The sequence below is a fragment of the Callithrix jacchus genome, chromosome 1 (genome assembly GCF_049354715.1).
Source record: "Callithrix jacchus isolate 240 chromosome 1, calJac240_pri, whole genome shotgun sequence".
NCBI lineage: Eukaryota > Metazoa > Chordata > Mammalia > Primates > Cebidae > Callithrix > Callithrix jacchus.
The window spans coordinates 42992325-43015066 of record NC_133502.1 but is presented as its reverse complement, the minus strand read 5'-3'; the positions used below and the strand labels follow the sequence as shown (position 1 = coordinate 43015066).

Below are 22742 nucleotides of genomic sequence, written 5' to 3'. Positions count from 1 at the left end.
ACTGGTTCTAAGCAACTATTTGATGAGTATATTAATGTGTAAAGGCACCCCAAGGATATAATCCAAATAAGAAAACAACAGGTGTTCTAACAGATGCAACTAAAATTCTAGATCTATGTTTCTAAATAAAAGAATCAGATTTCTGAGAAGGAACAGCATTTCAAAGCTGGTGAGACCCTGAGTGATAGATAAGGAGCTTGGCTGCTTTCTTAGGCAATTTTGTGTACTTTTTGGGTTACTGCCTTCATTTGTACTTTATCTGTGATTTTATGGGGTGCACAAAACCAGCTGGCTGGAGTACTGAACAACGAAAGTGAGGCAGAGAAGGAGAGAAATGCAATATGAAGATGCATTTCAGACGAGCTGAAACTGAAGGATTGCTCAAGTTTGCAGGAACTTTCTCCAAGGACAAACAGAACGACACGTCAGGCCAGTTATGTCTAGGAGAAGGAGCGGAGCAAGGTTAATCTACTTGCTCCCATGAACCAAACAGATGTTTGAGGCTCATTGATTCTCTTGAAGGTTCTCTGAAGTTTCACTTGCAACCCTGAACAAGATGAGCAACAGCCTTCACCTCCACATCAACAGGGAAGCCAGAGCAGTAAGAAAAGGAGTGCTTTCCTGGCGTTGAAATTGCACATGAGATGATTTGCTGAGATGGTGCAACCACAAGGTCAGCTGCAGGGAGCGACTAGGCAGTTGCCTTGCTCCTCGTTTGAACTCTTTATGAAACAGAAATCCGATTTATGGAATTAAGTTTCTAATATTTAGAGGTTGCTTGCCATTGTAGCATAGCCTAGTTTAATCCTAATATGGAATTTACACAGGGGATGGAGTGTTGTAATAACAAAAAATCAAAATATATGGCACTGTCTTAGCAACTGGATAGAAAGATGTAGCAATTGTAGAAAGATGGCAATCCATTCTTTGCAGAAGCAAATATTTGTTAAGATCACTGCCCACTATGATTTGTGAAGCAGCATGTGTGTTTGATGAACTTGCCACATTAGAGTGAGACATCAGAAAACAGAGCGTTAACTGTGTTCTTTTTGTGCAAATGGCTGTATTTGGCATGATATTAAAAGAAGTTGTGCGTTCAGAAAAAAAAACACTAGATTGAAAACAGATATGAAAAATAATGAAGCAATTCTAAAAATTTAGAGACTTACAGTTTTAGAATTGATGGCATTTGTACAACCAACCCGGATTAAAACCTGGTTTGGGACGGGTGCGGTGGTTTACGCCTGTAATCCCAGCACTTTGGGAGGCCGAGATGGGCGGATCACAAGGGCAGGCATTGGAGACCAGCCTGGCCAACATGGGGAAATCCCATCTCTACTTAAAAAAAAAAAAAACAGCTGGGCATGGTGGTGGGTGCCTGTAGTCCTAGCTACCTAGGAGGCTGAGGCAGGAGAATCGCTTGAACCCAGTAGGTGGAGGTTGGGGAGAGCTGAGATCGCATCACTGCACTCCAGCCTGGGCGACAGAGCGAGACTCTGTCTCAAAAAAGAAAAAAAGAAAGAAAGAAAACAACCTGGTTTTGTGACAAAGTTCAGACCAAGGAGACAACCTTTATATCTACTGTTAAGACCCCTAAAGAGTTTGAAGTGACCCAGAAAAAGGGCAGGTTGAGGCATACGTTTCCCTCAGAAACTCGATAACCTCAAAGGGGGCTTCTTTAAATTGAGAGAGAAATTAGGAGACGTGAAAGCAGAGTAACGTAACAGACCTATGAACTATTTGCAAAAGAAATGTTTGTAGGTGTGCTTACTGCCTTATGGAACTAACTGAAATGGGCGTTTTGAGAGAGTTGGCCTTCCCAAGAAACTCTGAACCTGGATTACAAAATCTGTGACTGTTAAGAGATTTAGGTGCCTCTTTGTCTCCAACCTCTCTTAAGCAGGAGGTTGCCTGAGAAATCTCTGAAGCTTCAGGTAGAGTGTATTGCCAATAACATTTCTAATGTGATCTTAGAGCATAATAGGAAAGAAAGAAACCTCTGCGGGGTGGAGGCAGGAGCCAGGGAGAAAACTGGAAAAAGCCTGTTGTCTCAATAGAGCAGAATTATTTCTTAATCAAGAAACCATCCCCCAACTAGGGGTCTCACAAAATCTTGCCCAGATAGATTTGCTGGAGACTAGAGACTGCTGTTTGTCTCTCACTCCTTTCTTTCCAAATAGAAGTGCTAAAGGCAGCTCTCCTGCCCTGTGTGGTCATTGCATACTGTGTAAATGTGTGTGGTGGAGGGTGGGAAAGGGACAGATAATTTGTCATATCGTTCTCATTAGAAATATGTCAGCCAGAGAGGCCAAACTTCAATCTCAACAATATGACAAGAGTGAGTTTAAGAATGGAAAGTTAGGTGAGAAATTAAATGCTACGGGCTAGCTCAACAGCACTTACATGAAAGTATCGTCTTGGCTACAATATCTTCAAAATCCTCTAAGGTCATCGATGCCCTTCTAACTTCTAAATCTAATAATCTACACAACACCATTCAACTAAAATGTCTTCACTTTCCCTTATGTACTAAGTATTCTCCTAGACAGTGTAGATGCCAAAAATAAAAATACCCCAAGTCCTTGGACTCCTAAAACTAACATTCTTAGTTATAGACCACAGGCAAATTTTAACAACCTTATTATAATAATAACACAGTTGGTAAAAATAATACACCCAAATACATGCATATATGAATGGATTGATTCAGCTATATGAAATAATCTATTTGTACTATGAAGATCAATTAAGTAGATTAAGAGAGCAGGAGACAAGGGGGTTAGGAAATATTTCTTACCACATTTAACACACAATTCCTATCTAAACTGTAACTTTGAAGTTTATGACATGACACTTAACTCTTTTATTTTTTTAATGGAGATTACTTCTCAGGAATTTCCATAAAATGAAGATAGTCTCCAACTCTGTTTTTCGTTTCCATGCTCTACTTACAAAATACTGGTGAGCCTCTATTTATCTCCTTTTCTCTCTCCACCTACTCTTTCTTGGCAATTAAATCATTCATTCATTCATTCATTCATATATTCCACAAATATTTTTGAACAGCTATTCTATGCCAGGCCCTGTGCTTGGCTCTGGGGAAAGAATATTTGCTGTTATGGTATTAATAACTGAGCAGAAGATATGGCTGTCAAATAAATGATTGCATGAGTAATTGTGTAATTATGACTGTGAGAAATGTAAAAGAAAAAGTAGAGGCTGCTCTAAGAGTGTGTTAAGGCCACCTAAAGAGGCAGGTAGTTGAGAAGCTTTCTAGATGGAATCACCTTTGCAAAAACTCTGTAGCAGAAAGGAGCCATTCCTGCGCCAAGCACCCTTCCAAGGCAAGAACTGAGAATGCCCCTAAGTCTTACTTGCATCTGTAGCACTTACAAAGAAATTTGGAACAACACTCAACACATTTTTCTTAAGCAAATACTTTAAATAATTAGTGAGGGGGAAAAATAAAGCCAGTGAGAAATCTATTGGAACAATTGTGAAATTAGCAAAGAGTACATACAGTAAAATTTATATAACATGACTTGCTAATGAGAATGTGTTAATTCTTTTGTTAGGGGAAAAATATTATTTAAGGGCAAGTGTTAACTTTATGAGTAACCCATGTACTATATAGAACTAAACTAATTCTCAAATTCAAATTAAATTCTCAGGGCTTATAAAAGAAATTATTTTTTCTGGCTATCTGAAATGAATGTATGTTAAAAAGAAATATGGGCTGAGTTTACTTATGTAGTACTTCTAATATAAAGTTGGGATTTATAGCCTACATTAATTATATAAGCTATAAAACAATGGTTCTGCGCGCTGGCTTTAAAATTCACTTCTACTCCATAGGAGCAAGATAGTTTCTTGTTGTTGTTGGTTCTACTTTTTGTTAAATATATAAAGAGAATAAATGAATTTGAGATGCCTTTATTTTCCCAATCTGAGACCTATCATTTTACACTATGTATTGCAATTTAATTTCAAATGTTTTTAAATATATTCTTTGGTTAATCCTAACCTGGGGACACAGGTATTTATATCCTGTGTTAAAGCTGAGTGTTTTATAGATTCCAGCAGAGTTTTAAGGGTGCCAGGGTAAGTCGCAATTGCAATTCTATCTTCCAAATATCACTTTGAATTCTCCAACTCCTGCCATTCCCATTACCCCATTTTTCTAGGCTCCTAGATCTCTGGAAAAGTGTCCCAGTGGATCCTGCAAGTTTTGTTGTCTCAATAACTACAGTGAATATTTTTTGATACATACAGCTATTCTCCCTGTTAGAAATATTTGATGGAAGCTAGGAACAATTCATTCTGTATTAAAGAGAAAGAGAAAAAGGAAGAAAATTGAAGTGAGTTAAGAAATGAAAGTAAAGGAAATAAAGATAATGAGTGCAGACTGGATTTTCAACAAATATGGCCAGGAAGGAAAGAAAATGAGAGGTTAAGGGAACCGAGGAACCAAGAGGAAAATGTGCTAATTATGTCTCAGAAGAGTCTAAAGGAAAGGGAGAGAAGGCATAGATGAAGGACTTAGTCTAGGAGAATGGATAGTTAGGTTGAATATTTATCTTACTGTTAGATGAGGGAGGAAAGAGAAGTGTTAGATGATACAGAGAGAGCAGAAATTTGGAAAATGACAACGTAAGGAAAAACATCAGATGACTTTTTACTTTCTCATTTATCTCCTAGTTAGGAGAAGAGATTATCTACAAAAAAAAAACCCCAAAATTAAAATATATGACCTCTGTGATCAAGCAGGTATTAAAATCTCACTACCTTTATAAACTGAAGAAAATACATTATTTTGCTGTAAGGCCAAATATCAAACAACTTCTTCAGACGCCTCTCCAGTAAACCTAAGCCAAAATGAGCAAAACCCATGAATATAATTCAATGAAAAACGAATTATATGCCTATGCCGATACCTTACAAAAATAATCATTATAGAAGCCAAGATCGTGGTCAACGACTCTTGAGTTTAAATTGGAACTTTGCTTAGATCAAATGTGGGATGATACTCTTAAGGTCATTTAAGATAATTTTTAATGATTATGATAATAGTTAATATATTTTAAAATTTCATTTGGGGATAAGATTTTTCTTTTGAAAATATAAAATTATTAATATTTTTCCAAAGAAAATCAAACAACAAATACTGTATAATGGTGATCATAATAGATGGTAATGACATTGTTTAAATTTGCACAGATCATTAGAAAAATCTGATTATAGAAAGGCCAAGCAGTTTAGCATATGGTCATATTTCACATCATAACTGAAATATTATGATTCTATTGTTTATTTCTTTCTATGAAAGGTAGCTACATCAGGATTGTCTTAATGAATAATGAAACTGACTTGATTTTACCCACTACAGTCAACTTTTCTGTCATACTATTAATGATTAATAATAACTGTATATGCAGTCATTTTCTTTCTTACCCAGACAAAAGTAGCATTCTAACATTACTGTATTTTCAGTTTTATAGAGGTAAAAAGGTAGGGTAGAGACAGCAGGGGTAGGGAGTTGGGGAGGGATAACATGGGGAGAGATGCCAGATATAGGTCATGAGGGAATGGAGGCAGCAAACCACACTGCCATGTATGTACCTATGCAATAATCCTGCATGTTCTGCACATGTACCCCAGAATCTAAAGTGCAATAAAATATATATACACACACACACACACACACACATACATATGGTACTTTGAACATACAGAAAAGCTATAATAGAAAGAAAAAATGTCAACTATTAAAAAACTTTTTATAACATGTAGATCTCAGTAAATCATGTTTTAGAAAAGACAGTATCTTTTTTGATGGTATTATATTGTCGCCATTGGCATTTTATATTATAGTACAGAGGATTTGAACTTAGAACTAGACTCTTTTTTAAATAAAAAAGTACAGTACCAATACAAGAATATCTTAGCTAGATAAAAAAATGACAATCCATTGTTTTAACTGTAGGAGTTCAGGCTTGTATAAATGTTTCTCAACACGTTTACAGGAATACTGTCCTTTGACAAAGGTCTAAAAATGCCTGTGAAAGCCAAACATAATAACACTGCTACTTATTAACAGAACAACACATCCTATAACAATTAGACATGAATATTGCAAGCTGAATTTAATATTAAGCTGTCTTTGAAATGCCACTTTACAGCAGGTTTTCAAATGCTTCAAGCACAGCAGGAGGTTAACTCCGTCTTCAAATATTAAATCAAAACCTTTTTTTAACCTGATAAATCTTACTGAAGGCAAGGGCTCCTTTTCAAGAGAGAATTATTAAACTCAAAGAAGAGAAAACTAAACCTCCCTAGTATTGTTGGCACATGGTCTCTACAATGAAATGAAAAGATAGAAAGATTAGAGAGACAGGATAAACAGAAGATAGATAGATAGGTAGATAGAAAGATACAAACAATAGTTATCATTCTTCTGAATTGGTCTCAATAAACATATTTGCACTCACTCTTATGACTAAAGCCCAATTTTTTTCTGAAAATAAGTACTTCATCATTTAACTTTTGCATTTTTAAATATTATCTCTCATCTACATATGCCCATTGAAGGTCTTATATTTTTTATATTCATTAAACCCAACATATATTGGCATCATGGTCCTTCATAAGATGTTACAAATACATTTAAGCTTAGTATAAAGATCCCTAGAAAGTAATTTTCAATCAACATATTAATTTACCTCCTATCCATCCATCTAACTTGTTTCTACCTATCTACGTATCCATCAGTTACAAACTTTCTTACATTTGCAAAGCGATGTTTTTTTAGCCAAGGATACAACATTCAATCCATAGGCTCATAACATGCACTCGAGGAGTCTGCCTTCAATCACAGTGCACCTGTGTCAAAGGCAAACTGCCCTGATGCTGACTGGCAGCCTGATGTGGGTAGTGCACTGCTCCACATTCATTAATTCCTTGTGGAGCTGGGATTGCCTTAATACCTGCAGATCCAGACACCAAGAAGCTTGGAATAACTATGCCATTTGCATTGTGGAAAAATGCAATAAAAAGCCAGAATAAACATATTATGAAATATTACTATGTGTCTTCTACTAGAGTCATACTTAACTCATTTGAGTTTACAGAGAAATGCTAATATAATGACACAATTTTTCTTCTTCTGGTTTTGCTGATTCTCAACTTTATTTTTTTTCTAGCAGGGAAATGCCAAGTATGAGGCCAATAGAAGAAATTATTTTTAAGTAGATGCTTATTTCCAAGAATTTATAATAAGGTGATCAGTTTTATTTTTTAAAGCCAAAGAGCTCAGTGATAGATAGTTACAACTCACCCGTAACTTATCAAATATAGACAGGCAGATTCACTCTCTACCCACGGTTATTTGCTTTCTCTATTTTATAGGCAGTGCCACTCTCTTTAAAATTGAGTCTATAAATAATATATAAGTGGGAATCTATCAGGTGGTGCTTGTTTACTTGTATAATACTAATAATTCAAGATTTATGTCTTGTGTTTTAACTGGATCTGATTAAATCATGAGCCTACTGAGTATAATTCTTCAATTCTATACATCTGTGCTAAAAAAATTAAATCTATAGGAACTAAACAGATTTACTTGTTGAACTAAAATGCCATAGTATAAATGTAAAAGTGGTTTCAGAGAATGACAGGCGTAATTCCCAATCTTAGCAAGACTAACAATCAACTGCGTAACATCAATCAGGTTTCTCTATCTTTAAGAGATCCCAATTTCCTTGCCTCTGAAATTCGAATACTATTCATACCTTCCTCATGGGATAGAGCTAAATAATAAATTTGATAATATTTTAATAGAAAATTGAGAGGAATTTTTCATATGTCCTGGGATTGGCCATTCGTCTCAAAGCTCACATAGATAAGGCACTAAAAGTCCTGATTTCTTTAACAAACCCAGCAAGGCTGAGAAAAAGGCAGTACGGATTTTACCATTACCATCAGCCATCCAACCCAACTTCACTGGCTACGTAAGACGAGACTGAAGAGGAGACTTGAGTCATCTTCTGCATTGTAAAAAGTGTAGTGGTTGAGACGAAGAGCTTTTTTCAACCCCATTCTTCTGAGGGAGAAAGAGAGGGTAAAACTCACCAAGTCACATTGGAGAGGACTTCAAGAAAATCACTCATAGAGGCAAGGCTTCCAACAACAATGGGAGCTCTTAGGCTGACGGGAGCTGACTGGAAAGTCTGCTGCCTCCTTCTGTTGCTGTAATTACTATGGACCTTAGGAGAGTGTGATGATATCCCTTCAAGTTTGGAGGATGTAATAATTGCAGACACTAGTGGATTCTTACTATCTGAATTTAAAGGTGGTGTCAGGCTATGAAGAGAAAAGTGACTGTGATGAGTCATGTGTGGGAAAAATATCAGGTCCACCTCTGGACCCGATTCAGTGCTTCCCAATTCAGTACTTTGAGAAGGCATAGAAAGAGAGCACCATGCATTTTCTTTCTCTACTCCAAACCACACAGAGGTTGGAGGAAGAGGAAGGGCTTGTGGGGCTGCTCAGAGAGATCCTAGTTCATGCTGGGGCATGGGTTGGGGGCTTAATCTTGTGGCAGGACAAAAAGGAAAATCAGTTCATTGTCTTTTCTGAATAGATCTGCAAATGTGGGGTGGGGATAGTAAGTGAATACCACCTCAACAAGCAATGGACCACATTGGCAGAACCCACTGAAAGAAATGAGAAGAAGCCTTTGCATAAAACTGGAGGATTTAGCAACAAATATTCAAAACTTTAACTTGATAACAATAATGCACTACACAATTTTAAGTGATAAAGGCAGGAATTGACAGGAAAAAAAGCACAGGGAAACTAACACTAGGGTTAGTTTAATAACTTCCTGGCGGACAATTTTACACCAACCTATATGACAACCATGTGCCACACAAATCTTTCTTAAATGTGAATGTGTTATGTGTGTCTGTGTCTGATTTGACAACTCAGAAAACTAGAGATTGCTAGTGCCTCAATTCTAAGAAATATATTCTGTTATTATTATTACTATTGCTATTTGACACTTACTATAGACCAGGCATTTGGACAAGTGTTTTATGTATATTATACTATTTATTTTTTATTATCCCTATTTTTTTTTTGAGACAATGTTTCACTCTTCTTGTCCCAGCTGGAGTGCAACGGTGCAATCCGGCTCACTTCAACTTTCACCTCCCAGGTTCAAGCAATTCTGCCTCAGCCTCCCAAGAGTAGTGATTACAGGCATGCAGCACTATGCCTGGCTAATTTTGCATTTTTAGTAAAGATGGGGTTTCTCCATGTTGGTCAGGCTGGTCTCAAACTCCTGACCTCAGGTAATCCGCCTGCCGTGGCCTCCCAAAGTGCTGGGATTACAGGTGTGAGCCACCACGCCTGGCCTATTATCCCCATTTTTACAGATAAGAAAACAAACACTTGGAGAAGATATGAAAGTTGTCTAAGATTGCACAGTTATTAAGTGTAGACACAAAAATCAAACTTTCCTAACTCTAAAAATCTATGCCCTTAACCACTATGCGTCCTTAATGCTCCAGGGTAAATGTTTCTCAGTATTAGACTAGCTTTACTACGTGAAGACCTTCTCATCTTTCTTCATGCTGTTTCCTCTACCCGAAATGTCCTTCCTATTTCTTTATTTCTAAACAAATCTTCACCAAGATTCAGAGCTCATCTTAAGACCTATTGGTCTTTTAAGAGTAGGTACGAAGCACAGAAATTGTATGTAGAGTGTGGGGTGGTGTCTACCCACATATAAATATGTTTGGAAAAATAATATTTGACTGATTCTACAAAAATAAAGCATTTTCAATTGTTTATTTTCACATTGAATTGCATTTTCCATCATCCTAAGTTCTTTTTCTGCTCTGCTATTTTCTTCTACATAATTTTGAAATTTCTGACAACCTCTGATATTCACAACAACTTTCTGATTAACTGATTTGAGGGATGCATTCTTCCATTTACAGATCTCTTTTCTAGGTTCCCCACTATTGAGAAAATTTTATAGACAATGCTATAATTTATGGAAAAGGAGATCATCCTGTAACAAGAGACCAAATAGATTTTTAACTAGTTAATTAAGACAATCTATAAATAAAACAAAACACAATGCCAAGATAACCTTTGTAGTTAAGTTTCCAACAATTACTTTTTTCCATTAGTGGCAGTGACATAATGCATAAGAAATACTCTCTTTGTTTCACTTTTTAAGTATTCTCTTCTCCTGAATTCACTCACTGTCCAAGGTACCCAAATATGATTAAGTATATTGTCAGCCAATTTTCATTCTTAATCTGTCTTGTTGTTTTCCCCATTCTTGAAATGAACAGAACAGTTTCTGTCGGAGAATTCAGGAGTCAAGATACCTGTATATGAAGTCCTACTTCCTTCTTGTTCCAACATTGCCCAGCTATGTGATATTTGGCCAATTTCCCCTCCACTTGTTTTCCTTATCTTAAAAACAAGAGTACTCTTGTTTAACTCATTTAAACTGTTAGGAGGTTTACGAAAGTAACATGAATTATTTAGAAAGTTGTTCAGCTAGTGTGTAAGCGCTAACCCTTTATTGAATTCAATATGTCCAAATGCCTCTATTTCTGTTATTTTCATCAATTTACTCATTAAATATATTCTCTCATTGTTATTGTTTTTGAGACAGGGTCTCATTCTGTCACTCAGGCTGGATTGCAATGGCACAATCATGGCTCACTGCAGCCTTGACTTCCCTGGGCTCAGGTGATCCTCCCATCTTAGCCTCCCGAGTAGCTGGGAATACAGGCACATGCCACTGCACCTGGCTAATTTTTTGTGGGTTTTTTTTTTTGTTTTTGTAGAGATGAAGTTTCACTATGTTGCCCAGGCTGTTTAAATGTATTCTCATTGGAAAAAACCAACTTTATTCTTTGATTCCTTAATCTTTACATCATAGGACATTGGAAATGCATGACAGAAATTTAGCCCAATTAACACTTTCCAGTGGTCACAGGGTGCAAAGCTATAGATAGTCCCATTTAATCTTCACAATTATCCTGTGAAACAGGAAGTGACAGAGGCTGATAGGAAACACAAAAATTTATATCCTCTTTTTTCCAATCAAATGTCCTCTCAGCTGGACTATATTTTCTAGACTCTCTTGCAGTTAGACACTGCCATGTGATGAAGTTCTTGCAAAGGGACTTTGAGTAGAAGTAATGTATACAACCTCAGACTTGGGTCTGAGGCCGCAGAATTTGCAACCTTCACAATATATTTTTCTTTTATTCTTACAGGAACTCAGAAATTGAAACTACCCAACTTTTACCATGCATATAATGTCACCCTAGGAAGTGGCAGAGTAACCTGAGGGAAGAAGCCTGGATACCTGAATGACTACATGGAGTATTGTTGCCTTAATACCTTGATCACTCACTACAGCACTGTATAATAAACTATATCGTCAAGCCATTATAATTTGGTAGCTTTTTAATTCCAGTAACTTAGCTTTATCCTAATAATGCAAGCAGTACTATCCCCATTTTACAGATGTAAAAACCAAGGTTCAGTGATTTTATGGAAATCACCTAAGGTTCCAAAGATAGCAATTGTTTGAATTCAGATTGAAAACTTAGCTAAAGTACACTATTCTCCTCTGGTAGCTCTATTCCCTGAGAAGGACTACTCAAAATTTGATTGTGTCAAGTCCTGCACATTTGCAGGGTAAAGGGTATGCTTAGTTTTTCTAAATGTTATGCCTCAACATTATCTTTGATGTTTAGATATTTGAAAGAGAGAGAAGGAAATCTTCAAGCAGGGTATATAAAGTAAAATTTTAAGGCAGAAATAGTAATTATAACATAAAAATTAAAATTTACAAGTGCCACTATGAATCACATACCTTATCTGCATGTTATAAATATCCATTAGTAGTATCGATTTTGTGGTAAAAAAGAAAAACCTGAGTCTCAAAGAGGTTCCACACACTTCCACAGGTACAGCTAGAGGCTGAGAAGAGTTTCAAATCCAAAACAACTTGGTTCCAAAGCTTAATGATTTTGCTACCATGCAATGGTGCCGCTTAAGGTCCAAGGAGATCTATGCAGTTGAAAGCACACGTGTGCGTGCACGTGCGTGTGTGTGTGTGTGTGTGTGTGTTCCACTAATATGAATGTTACAAGAAGAATATACTTTGAATCTAGATCCAAGGTTTATATTCATTTATCTTTATTTTACCTTTTGCTTTAAAGAATTCTCTCAGTGCATGGACTGTTATGCATTACATCTTGAAAGCAAAAACTGTAAGAGAGATCTAATTCTACAATTGTGCATCTAATTTGTGAGGTTGTATATGTTAACCCTTGTGCCTAATTACACAATAAAGGATTAACAGATTGAGAGTAAACAATAAAAATGCATTTTTGCCACTTCTTGAGTAACTAAAATGTATAAATTATACAGTATAAAAGTGGAAGAAACCAAGCATCAAAAAATAGAGTTCGAAGTAAATATCTGTGATAATATGTATGTTTCTTTTTTCACAGTCTAAGATGCATTCATGCAGCCCCCTTTTCTGGACTCTGGAAAGTAAAAAGCAAACCTCTCCACCTGAATAGCTTGGATTTACCCTACAGTTAACAAAAGGCAACAAAACTCAGACACAAAATTCATAGGCAACATCTATAGAAGCAAAACAAAAACAGTGCAGCTCTTAATCACCTATACAGGTAAGTCTTCCTTTCCAGTGCAGGTTGTTAAAGACAATTTTGCTAAGCATTTAAGAGGACATGTCGGAATCATCCTTTCTTTCTGACTGCATTCTGGCTCTGGCATTCACTCACTAGAGAACCACGGGCAAATAATTTAACCTTTCTCAACTTCTTCATTTTTATAATGAGGTTGCTCTGAAAATTTAATAAGAAAATATTGATACAGAACCTAGAAGAGTACCTGGTAAAAACTAAATAAATATTAGTTATTTTTCATACCACCTGTTGTGCTCCATATAATCTTTCCTTGCATATGACCTCTCTATTTCTTCTAAGTCAGCTTGGGCAGAGATGAAGTCTTAACTAAGAAATATCCTATATTAGATTTTCCTTTATTATTTAAATTAAGAAATATTTAAATTACCCCCATCGCCTCCCATTTAAGCAAAGTATGAGCTCTTTAAAAAGTGAACTTTTGTCTCTTAAAGTATTTCCATTATTCTGGAGGAAACATTTTCTATTCTAGTCATAAATGACATCAGAAGAGACTTTGGGATGGGGATGCCACAGTATTAAAAACTTTCTTTGACCACGTTTTATACTCTGATTAAATTTTAAATGAGCCAGGCTGCTCATTTAAAAGCAACAGTGAAAAATAAAATGCATTCTGACAGCGTGGCAGTCAGATGATCTCATGACGCTGAACTATCAGTCCTCTGTATCTAATTGTCAATATACGAAAGTACAGAGGACAGAGGACCATCTCAAACTACACCATGGAGATGCAGTCTGCAAAATCCAGAGAGAGGAAGATGCTACAGGATATACAGCCTGATTTCTTCAACAAGTAAATTATAAGACAAAGAATGAGATGGGGAGGGGAGAGGTATAGATTAAAAGACACTTAAGACACATGTCTATCATTCAAAATGTGTGCACTTTATTTGAATTCTAGTTAAACACATTACTAAAAATATGAAATTATGAGAGAAATACAAATTTGAATACTTTCTGGATATTTGACAGTATTAAGATATTTTCAAAGATATGATAATAAGATGTTTATATTAAAACAAAGAATTCTTTTAATTTAGTGCTATATACTGCAATATATATGAATGAATCTATATGAATATGAAATTTGTTTAAATATAGTAGGGATGAGGAGTAAAATAAGTGAGGTGTAGATAAAACAAAATTGGTCATGAGTTAATAATTCTTAAAGGTGAGTGATAAGTACATAGGGCTCATCGCACAATCTTGTTTATTTTGTATATGTTTAAAAGTTTCCGTATTAAAAGTTTAAAAATTAGTAATAACTTCTGATATCATAAAAATGCAACAAATTAATATGTAAAAAATATTATTTTAAGTTTGGAAGATTCTCTAGTTTCATCAATTACAGTTTCAAAGCATATTTGAGGGTGGACAATCTAAAACATTTTATGGTGATTTTTTGAAGGCTACAATTCTAGTGTGTCATATTTTTCTGATTTTCCTTTAATATTCCTGGGTGGCAATTTTGGAATAGTATTGGGAGAGAGAATTTTTCTATAGCTCTCTAGATGTTATTGATATATATTTAGCAATAGAAACTATCCATGTATAATATAATTAGGTGTCTACCAAAGTACACTTTGTATATTACTTTTCTGTTTTGTTTCAACAGTATACTCAGTGCATATGTTGAAAATGTATTCCAAAACAAAAAACTTTTGATAATTTTCAATTATTTTTAATTGTCAATTACTAAAATTTTTGCTGGAGAAAAAGACTAGAGGTGAGATTTGTTGGAACTCATCCAAACTGTTTTCTATTAAAAAAAAAATCTTGTAGCATAATTTTAAATATCTGAGACTAAATTCATAAAAATGAAAAGTTTTAGAATATTATACCTTACTTAATTTATTGCTCAAAATGCAGAGTTTTGTTGAAGGCTAAGAGTAAACATTTCATTTTATGGAAAATTTTAACTTTGTTTCTAATCAATTAAAATTTTAGAAAAATTTGTTTCCTTATTCAGACACATATAAATCTTATTTTAAAAATAGTATTAACTAGTTTCTTATTAAAGGTGAGTGCCTTTAATAAGGCAATTTACTGTTGCTCTAACAAATTATCACAGACCTAGTGGATTAAAACAACACATATTATCTTACTTTTCAGGTCAGAAGTCTGAAATGGGTTTCACTGGGTTAAAACGTAGATATCAGCGAGCCTGTGCTCTTTGCTGGGGCTCAGAGGTAGAAGCTGATTTCCTGCCTTTTCCAGCTTCTGTTGCTGCCTGTTTTCTTTGGCTCGTGGCCCCCTGATTTCAAAGCCGACAATGGCCAACTGAATCTTCTTCACATTGCATCACTCTGACACTAACTCTGTTACGTTTCTCTCCCATGTTTATGGCTTTTGCAATTAAACTGAGCCCACGAGATAATACAGGATAATCTTCCTATTTTAAAATCAGCTTATTAGCAGACTTAATTTCATTATACCTCAATTCCTCTTTGCCATATAACCTAACATGTTCACAAGTTACAGGAATAAAGATGTGGATACAGAGATCTTTGTGAGAGGTATTATCTGCCTATAACTAAGCCCAGCTAAACTCTGTAATTAGGAAGTCTTTGTTTCATAAATGCTTATTATTTCACGTATTTTTTACATTTCTATTTTACTGGTAGGAAATATGGCTTCTTGGAATTAGTATTGCTTAGTTCTTTCAAGCAACTCAAATAAACGAGCTATAAAAGCCACTTTGAATGCATATTCAACCCCTAAGAAATGTTTACTGATGTATTCAAGTGACATCTATATTTTCAAAACATTGAACAAAGTACAGTGGACTAAGGAATACCCTTACCTCAGCAGCATTTGTTTGACTTAGGCATAATGTATGATGCGGTTTCTGGGCTTTGAGATTTACCCAAACATCTGAAAGACAGACATAACATTGCCAGAAGCCTATTCTGCGGTGTCAAAGCAGATTCAGGCCTTTGCATCAATGGCTGACAATCTTGGATCTTTTGCTGCAGAGGCTGTCAGAGCTTTTCAGAACCTGCTCTTTTAACAAAATTCACGACACACAATAAAATGTCTCAAAAGAAGCCATGGAGAAATTCCCATTAGTCCCGATGATGAAACAACAAAAAATTCTACATAACAGAATCCTTTTAAAATATTATTTTTTCTAAGATCACTGTATGCAAAGTCATAAACTATGCCAGAGATGACGTGCCTTCTGAAAACCATTTTGATACTGAAACCAAGAAGGGTACAGCTGCACTCTAGCCCACTTTCTCATTTAGACAATTATACTATCCTATATCCTTTGGATTTTTAGATTTAGCAGTCATAATGATTGCTTTCTGAAAGTCACTTCTTACATGAACCTAATGATCAGCTCCTCAAGTACTTGCATTTCAATGGTAGCCTCTGCAGATCATTTGGTGAAGTATAATATAGAAACACATTATGTTTAGCTAAACTCATATCAAACATTCAACATATGAGTAAGATACAAAGTAGTCTAATGGATTTTAAACTAAATTTAGAACCCTCATTTAACATCAGAAGTCCTCTTCACAGTAGAGTCTAAATCACCTGCTCGAGTGTTCCAGGGTCTGTTTGTTTATTTTTCCTGTTTTCTTTTGGAGAAATCTATTTCACACAAAGAAAATGCGCTTCTTTGCATATAGCTGTGCTAGCTATTAATAAAAGATAATTTAAGAAAAGTGTCATTCAATGTAATGGATACATTTGAACTAATTCAACCTTTTGGCTCCCTAGTTCTTTGAATGGTACCACAATTCTTTCAGTTTCTGAGGTGCAGAACATCACCTGTCTTTTATTTTCCCATCTCATCTTCCCATCTTATTTCCATACATAACAATAATAAAAATAATGATGATCACTGTCATCTATATTCAATACTTTATCTATCCTCTCCACGGCTTATAATATTTCAAGATGAATATGAAATATTTCAATAAGTGACTTGGCCAACGCCATATACCTAGTAGGTACTGTCCTTAAAATTCAAATGCACAAGGTCTGTTTTGTTCAAAGTATAAGCCAGTTCTACTGAGCAATGACGCTTCTAATCCAGGTCATATTAGTCATTTTTCGGAAGCTGCCTGTATTGGTTCCCTCCTTTCCAGTTTTGTTGCTTTGTAACCTTGTTCCGGACTTTATCACCTCTTATTTAGACTCCTGCAATTGCTTCTCAACTGGTTTCCCCATTTCTAATATTTCATCCCTTAAAAGTCAAATTAAACAACCTTGATCATGTCCATTCCCTTTTCAAAACCTCCAATGGTGCCACATAGCCTAGAGGTGGGTTTTCTAAGAGGCTGATCACAGACTAACCAGATGGATCATGAAACCACATTGCCACATTCTTTGCCACTTCCTCCTCTTCAATGTTGTAATTCACACATTTGAAATGCACAGGGAAGGCTGCCACACCAGTCACTTTCTTGCATTTCAAATGCCCCAGATTAAAGAGAATATGAATGACTAGAAGCTTTCAGCATGTCCCTCTTCACCGCCGCATCCCATTCATTAGGGGGAGCTGGCTAGAAACCACACAAATTGAAACACCAAAGCCTGCCTGCAAATTCCTAATTCTTCCCTTGATCCTTGTGGTTTTCTGACAGAATGTTCCTTTTATCAAAATATCTGTTACCTTCTTGATTTCTTTCCTGAACAAATAGTCAAAATACTAGACTGCCCAATTTGAAATGCACGCTCACAAAATTCCAGAGATGTCAGTCTATTCAATGCAATGCAAACTCCTACCCTGCATTCAAAGTTCTTCATAATTTGACCCATCTCCCATTTAGTCTTATTTGCACTACTTTTCAACGTTCACCCTGACTCCAGCCATCTCTGGCTACTCTTTCATGATCCCACAATCATCCATCCACATTCACACTATTATGCGTGCATTCGAAGCATTTCTCCTGCCTGTATTGTTATTTAGTTACCTGAATATCAAACAACTTTCTCTACTCAACCAATGCTATAAAATAGAGAACTAGGACTTCCAGGGAACAGTGAGGTATTGGCACAAATAATCTGTTTGGTCTAATGCTGAGAACATTGCCCAGAATGATCATTCCCCTCCTAAGAACTCCTTGTCCATAGGCTTGATGACACAGTTTCAGGATTACAGAGCTTTCAGCCAATCCTCGCACTTTTCATTCAGCTAACATATATAATCCCTTGTGTTGATATTTATGTGTGTTTTGCGTGTTTTGCTTTCTGCATTTTGTGTGTTTGTGTTTGTGTGTTTTGTTTCTTAAAATAGATCCCTCTAAGATGGGGAGAAATGCCAGATATAGGTGATGGGGAGGAAGGCAGCAAACCACACTGCCATGTGTGTACCTATCAACAATCTGACATGTTATTCACATGTACCCCAAAACCTAAAATGCAATAAAAATATATATATACATATTTTTAAAAAAAATAGATCCCTCATGGGAGAAAACCTGTCTTATGCGTCTTTGTACTTCCTAACGGTAGATATTTATTTGATACATAATATATTGACTGGATGACAAATTCAACATGATGTAAATAACTAAACATTACCAGAATTTATATGAAGTATAATCTCATTTAAGAGGGTATTGTGTTCACAATCAAATGTGGAAATGACCAAGGGGCAAAACCATGCATAAAAATAAATTCCACATTTTCTCAAAGAAAAAAAAATCTGAGCACAGAAAATACACTAATGAATAAAGGGTAAAAAATCAAAAATTTCTCATTTGGTTATTTTTTTCATTAAAAATGACTTTCAGTAAGACAATTATATTATACATGGATAGTTTCTATTGCTATTACATACAAATAAAACAGTAAGAACATGGCTTCAGAAACAGTCCAATTATAGTACAGGATCTGCAAACACATATTTTTAAATATGCAATCATTTTATGTCAGTTAAAATTTTAACAAAGCCACACACTAAAAATTCTACAAATAGTTATCTATAATTTTGGCTAAACAGCTTATTTTAAACAAATAGTTGCTATTCTAAGGTGAATTAATTAGGAACTATATTTGTTTTCTTTGGATGTACAACTGCAATTAAGTCATGTGTAAAGTTTATTAAAACTTGATTTTTTTCAACAGTGCTTCAGGCGCTACATTCAATCCAAATACACATATACCAAAAATATCTATTTCAAGTTTTGAGTCTCAAAAGGATATAAATGTATTTTAATTACTCAAAGTTGTTAAATAAACACTAAAAAGTTTGATTGTCAAATGTATTATCTTAGAAAGAAAAAGAGACTGATATTTTAAAGACAGAGAGTTCCTAATATTAAAATTCAACATATAATTATTCTCCTTCCATCATTGGATTCTAAGTATGGTCTTCAGGGTAGCAGCTTCCCTTCCTGTAAGCCAGGCTGTGGGGAATTCAGAAAAGTGAATTGTGTTTGAAACAGAGAGGCAAAGAAAAGAGCCGGCCAGCACTCCTGAGGCCAGGGGGACAAATGATATTCGAGCCATCAGATGAATAGGCTGTGATTTTTTTGTTGGGAAATCTTTTGATTCATTCCCACTTCCTCTATCTGAACAACATTTAGACTCTCACGCTCAATGTTGCTTTTTGTTCAAACATTCTACATGCCAAAAAACAAGGTCAGGTACAGTGATATTGCCTGACCTGAGGAGTTTTAACAGAGTGACTCTATTACATGATATTTCAAAGACACTTTCGAAAGTTTTTTTTTAAATCAAATGTGGCACATAGGCACCATGAAATACTGTGCAGCCACAAAAAAGGATGAGTTCATGTGCTTTGCAGGGACATGGATGAAGCTGGAAACCATCATTCTCAACAAACTAACCCAAAAACAGAAAACCAAACACCACATGCTCTCACTCATAGGTGGGAGTTGAACAATGAGAACTCATGGACACAGGGAGGGGAGCATCATACACCAGGGCCTGTCAGTGGGTGTAGGGCTGGTGGGGGGAGAGGGATAGCACTAGGAGAAATACCTATTGTAGATGCTGGGTTGATGGGTGTAGCAAAGCACCATGGCTCATGTATACCTATGTAACAAATCTGCATGTTCTGCACATTTATCTCAGAACTTAAAGTATAATAATAATTTAAAACGCTAGAAATCTTTGTGACATTGCATTTTCAAAATAAAGTGTTAATCTACCTAAAAAAAAAAGAAAAAAATCAAATGTGATAATTCTTATGACAAAAAGAGATGTGTGTGAAATTTTTATTTTGAACAGACTGCCATATTTGAAAATCCCAGTCTTCCATCTGTATTTGCTCTACTTGGTATTGTGCGAGTGAGTAGCAATACAAGGATCAACAAAATACGGTTTCTTCCATTAGAATCATCGCCTAGTGGGAGAAAACAGATAAGAACATAAATTTCAATAAAACCTAATGGTAGAGTAACACTCAGGATTCTGTGGGAACTGAAATCAGGTATGCTTCATAACAGATTTTGGAAGCCTTCCACAAGGCAAAGGATTTTTCCCACTTGGGGCAAATCTCAACAGATGAACAAAAAAAGGGAACAGGAAGATGGAGATAAAGAGAAAGGACAGGCTTCTAAGAAGCAGATATCAATATGTGCAAAGCATAGTAAACACCATAGTGTATATTGCAAAAGACAGGAATTTATTCACAACTATAGAACATGCAAAAATGTACATTTTAGATTTTTTAAATGAATTTTATTTTGCTCTGGACACCTCCTTTCTCCCCTACCATTTTCACTGGGAAGTAGAAAGAATACTAAGGTTCTTTCTAAACAACCCCCACCCCCTGCCTTGACATAAACTGGATCTCTTTGGAGAAGTTTGTTATATTTCAAGGGTTCTTCACCCTTCTTCGTCTTTGTTATGCCTCTGGTAGCTTCCAGATGGCACAAGGAAAGCTCATGTAATTTCACCGGGGAAGGAAGGGGTGTCTTGCCTCTGTGTGGTCCTTCTCTACAGGCTTTAACTGATCTCCACTTGAGATGTCATTTTATTGACTGATATCTGGATGTCATCCAGCTGCAATAACTTGTGGGAATTCTTTTTGTATGGACAAGTGTCTGTGAGTGTGGCTCCTGGAGAAAGCAACTGTTCCTCCCCCTAGCGCCCCCCCGCCATGGCTTAGCCCCCTGAAACTCAACTCCGTCTTCATTTGGCCAATGATTTTAGAAATTCTGCCTTCGCACCGCCACATGGTGGCTTTCTCTTAGCTGACACACTCAGATACTCTCTGAGACTCCCATAGCATCCCATGACAACCTCTGAATCTCTTTCATGACATTTGGAGGCCACGAGAAATAAGGGATGTCAGGCTCTCTCACACTCTCTACCTCACCCTGCCACAATTTCTCCTCAGATTCAGGTCCACATATTGGTACAGGGACTGAATCAGAGAACTTGAAATGTTCCGAGTGTATGATCTTGAGGTCCAGAGGAACTAGCTCTGCAGTTACTTCCAACCATTCTCATTGTTTAACAGACTTCACTGAAGTGGGTGGAGGGGTCAGGAAACAAGACATTCCTGGCAAATTGATTATCCTGCTCTCTCTCTCTCTCTCCTCTCTCTCTCTCCTAGATAAAAGGAAGGCTGTCTATACCCTTCCTGTTAAAGAAGGATTTCCTTTGTATTATTTTTATTTATTTTTTATATTCTCTCATCTTTGCCTTAGAGGGAAAAAAACTGCAGGAAAACAAAAAGATGTTTGATTGCTGAGAAGAGAAAATGTATTAGGAAATATTTTGAAAAATATTTTTCTAATTTAACGTATTTGGGGAATTACATTTGGTGTAGTGGCCATTAAATTCCTAAAGGCACAGGTCCCTGAATTGGGAAATGATGAACCCAAGCTCTTTTAGCTGATACTACAAGCAGGAAAACAGCTTTACAGTCAGATATTTTCTTGATTTAGGAAGGTTGGTTAGCAATTAAGAGCAAGAGCTCTGAAGCCACATTATCTGGGTTCAAAGCTCATATCCACCACCTATTTAGTCTGTATACTTGGGAAATTTACATCACTTCTTTTTGTGGTTTAGTTTCCTTCTCTATAAAAGAGCAAAGGAAATAGTTCCTACTTTGAATAACTGTTGTGAAAATGCAGTAATTGTGTATAAAAATTTAAAAGAGTGGCTGGCATGAAGCGAGAACTCAAAAATGCTGGCTTTATTAACATTCATGAAAATTAAACTGAGTGTTTTTTAATCTGGTGAGAACAATCCATCATGACCCATGGTGAATATGAAATATATATAATTAATCCTTCACCTCTAAAGTTAGTCTTTGAAATTTTAACCATTTTTCTTTTAGCAAAAAAAGTTTGTTTCTTTTAGAAACAAACACCATGTTAAATCTCACCACTATTTAGACTTGCAACCAAAAATAACATGGCTTAGTTAAGTCAGTGTTAGATTTTAGATAATCATCATATATGCTTATTTACCTAAAAGGCAGCAGCCACACAATGCTTTCATTTTCTCTTTATTCCATTTGAAAATAAAGTATTTCCTTGATGTGTATTCATGACTTTTGTTAGACTTCATGGAAATCTTGGGGTCAAGCCAGAAGGCAAAACTTGGCGTTAAAGGAGACTAAGAAAGATACCATGACAATTTGTTCTTTCTTAATCATATAGGACAACTTGAACAAGTATTATTATTGAAGAACTTGATCCCTAGATGCTACTATAACTGTTGAGGCACCTTGAGGTTACTCTGCCAATTATGTTTTAATAAAGATCTGAGTATGACTTGATTCATCCATGATTATACTTTAATTTCTCTCTACTACTCCATTTGCTGCATGGATTTGATTCTTAAATTAGCCAATATTTTTTTCATCAGCAAAGTACGAGAAAATGTGACAATGTTTTTAGGCATGGTAATCTCTGAAAAATCTAGAAATTTGTTTAATGAAATGTTAATTTGGAAGGAAGTGAAAAAAACTTAAGAGCCATTCAAAAATGAACAAGGAAAAATGTGGTAATAAACCCCTATGATGTTTACAGT

At 35.7% G+C, this 22742-nt stretch overlaps 1 long non-coding RNA gene across 3 annotated transcripts in view; it reads right to left on the bottom strand.

The window, feature by feature from the left end:
* LOC118151523 (uncharacterized) overlaps positions 1 to 22742 on the bottom strand; it is a 231745-nt gene that overhangs the window by 100235 nt on the left and 108768 nt on the right. For 2 of the 3 annotated variants that reach the window (XR_013526387.1, XR_013526383.1), the window contains one exon: positions 19967 to 20097. The exons of the other annotated variant lie outside the window; for it this stretch is intronic. This is a non-coding gene — a long non-coding RNA (uncharacterized LOC118151523). Of the gene's footprint in view, positions 1 to 19966; positions 20098 to 22742 lie in introns of those variants that run through there. 3 annotated transcript variants of the gene reach the window in all.